General features: G+C 39.7%; 1 pseudogene; it reads right to left on the bottom strand.

Annotated features, from left to right (window-relative positions):
* Positions 1-388: 388 nt before the first annotated feature.
* LOC149151722 (nuclear transcription factor Y subunit C-2 pseudogene) lies at positions 389-1601 on the bottom strand (annotated as a pseudogene).
* Between the last annotated feature and the right edge of the window lie 1495 nt (positions 1602-3096).

Genomic DNA, 3096 nt, shown 5'->3' with positions numbered 1-3096 from the left:
AAACACTGCATCTACAAACAATTTTGAATTTTTTTTTTTTCCTTACGACCCGTTTTAGTAGTCCACGCAATTCCTCCGCCTTCGTAGACGAGTCCGTTTTGAAAGACAAAATACTTGATCTCTTACCCAATCAAAATTGACATGAACCTAATCACCAAAAAAATTGATTTGTAGTTTTAAGGCCAATTAATTGTAACCATAGAAAAGAGTATGTATGGCTCCCTAAGTTTTACCAATGAAATCTCTGCTGAGGGGTAAATCCATGTTGTACTAGCATAAAAAGTCTCATATGATAACCTTAGCTGTGACCTGCACTGTTTCGAATGATGAGATTTTGACAAAATTACAAACTCAATTCCGGTCAACAAAACCACAAATAAACATTGAATGAAAGCAATAAAATTTTCATATATTATATAGCCAGCCAGCGTATTCATTTACAGAAATAGTACGAAAAACCTTAAACAAATTGAATTTCTTCCATCTGCGCTTTTGCTGCAAAAGAACACATATTTGCAGCGCAGAATGGAGCATCATAAAAGATAATTTTGCACAGTAACCATAGAAACAGAAAGCGAGGAGAAAGACGAGGCAGATAATCCGCTGCATAGCAAGCAGCTTACAATCAAGCTGCCAATTATGATTTTAGAAAAACGGAACATGCAGCAACGAACCAAGTCATGATCAGGCCATGCTCTTAACCAGAATTGGGTGACCTCGATTTTTCTGTATACATAAATCCCCGCTGCAACATATTCTGCATATAGCCCACAGAAGCCCCTGACTGTTGCATATAAATAGCAGGATCCACGGGTTTCCCAACAATCACCCCATGAGGCGCAGAATGCTGGTTGGGTAAAGAATAATAGGGGAAAGAATTAACACCACCAGCGTTAGAACTGCAACTTCCAACTGAGATAGAAGATGCAGGGGTTGCAAGATTAGTAAGTTGATCCTCCTTCGACTCGTCCCTAGGAAAAATATCGATCAGAAAATCGAACATGTCAGCCCCATTTATTGCCGCAGCAATATCGTTCTTCTGTAGGGTTCGTCTCTTGGTTTCTCCAGTGTGATTCCAGGCCCTGAGAGTAAGTTCATTGATGAACATCTCGCACGCCTTGGCAAACACCACAGGAGCCTCCGCAGATATCATCCTCACCTGCTCGTCTGACTTCATTATTTTCTTGATTCTCGCCAGGGGGAAGCTGTGATTTCTGAATTCAACAGCTTCCTCAATTCCCTGCAGCTGGTTGGCCCAGCAAATCTCAACTTCCTGCTGCTGCTGCTTCTGCTTCTGGTGGTGGTAGCCCAATTGATTATGATGGGCGGATAATGATAAAGCAGAAGCATGAGCATTCGAAGAAGTCGGAGGCTGCTGAAACATTCCAGGAGGGATGGTGGGCAGAATCTGCGGAGTATGAAAAAGCGTTGCATTTGCGCCACAATTTTGCACAGCCATGTGTTGCCGCCAGGATTGCTGGTCCATTTTAGCTTCAAAAAAATCACGTTTAAACTATAAATTAGAAATCCAAACGATTCCAAAATATCGGTTGCTCTTCTCTAGATGCCAAACTAGCGCTTAAAATGGCTGCTAAAAACCCAAAAAGCGCTGGCAAATCGCCAATGATATGCGTTTTCATTAATAAAGAAAAGAAATTGACGAACGACAAAGAACAGAAAGGGCCGTTGGGTCTAATTCCGGGCAGCTTCGGGAGTTGACACGCATCGGTATGGTCTGCCCGAAGCTGGCAGGGAAGACTTTATGAACACGTGTCACTGAAAAGTTAGGTATGGTGCTGCGCAACCGTCCTTCTGAGACGACGACTGGTTGGAATCTTGCTAATAATAATGTAGAGTAACGTCAGGGTTCAGTAACAACTGTGGAAATTTTGACACCTGTATTTCAATCCCCGCTCCAAAATAATTATAAAATTCACAACCATTTATAACGTGCAAGCTCGAGCTGTCGTCTGAAAAGAAATGGTACATTGGCATCTTCACAGATTTGATGCGCGTAATAGGAGTAGGTTGGAATATCAAAAGCAAATACTCCTTAAATTTAAATTTTGGATCATGATGCTTTTTTGTGTATACATAGTTTTAAAAAAAATTAATATTATTTGGAAAAGTTTAATGTATAATGGATCAATCGCTTTGTTACTTAATGTAAGAATTTTTTTTTGTGTGTGGAGATTTTACGCAGTGAGAGGTGCTACTCTGATTTAGCTTAATTTATATAGTTTTGTTGTTGAAATGGGGTTACAATTTTTTTCATTTTTCAATTTTTATTTAAAACGTACAAATATCACCATTCTCGCATCTGATTCGTTGAGAGATTTCTGATGATATAATTTTTCTCACGATCCAAACTACAGATAAAAAGTTATGGCCATTTGAATTTAGCCGTCATTTTTTTAGCCCCCACTATGTTATCATGGTTGCCACATGTGACTCACTGTGTGGCCCACACAACTTTCCTTCTTAGTGTTAGGATCCCACATGGCAGGTCATGTCCTTTCAGGCCATTCCTCATTATCACACTCTGCTCTCTGTATGCCACCATGGCACAAGCCATGTCATGCCTCGCTTGGGCTCCCCCACAGACCCCTTCATGTTTTGCACCCTTTTTTTAACAACCCTAGTCAAAATTCCATGTAACAAAGTTAATAAAGGAAAAGTAATAACCAAGGTGATGAGACATGTGTTCCAAGTTGAATGTTGGGCAAAACATCCTAGTGTGGGTCATAGTGTGGGTCTTCATTTGGTTTATTATGACTAACGAAATTGGCAAAAGCAATGACAAAGACTTTTGAAAGGCAAAGTGACATTAATTGGCATTCTATTTATGAAAATAGTGGAAATTAAGAGAAAATGAAGGTGAAAAGTCACGGGTTGCATGTGAAGAGGAAAATGAAGGAAAATAATGGAAAATGAAGAAAATAGATGCCTTATTAATAAAAAGGCTTATGAAGATCATTTCACAACCTTTTGTCAGTTTAACCATTTTGCCAGCTCAATTTTAGAGCTCTCTCTATTCTCTCTCTCTCTCTCTCTCTCTCTCTCTCTCATACTCTTGGACACTTCGAGTATTCTTGG

Source organism: Pinus tabuliformis, chromosome 9 (genome assembly GCF_031772625.1).
Source record: "Pinus tabuliformis cultivar Carrire ecotype Pingquan chromosome 9, CPIR1, whole genome shotgun sequence".
Taxonomy (NCBI): domain Eukaryota; kingdom Viridiplantae; phylum Streptophyta; class Pinopsida; order Pinales; family Pinaceae; genus Pinus; species Pinus tabuliformis.
Note: the sequence above shows the minus strand (reverse complement) of the source record. Positions and strands in the feature narration are given on the sequence as shown.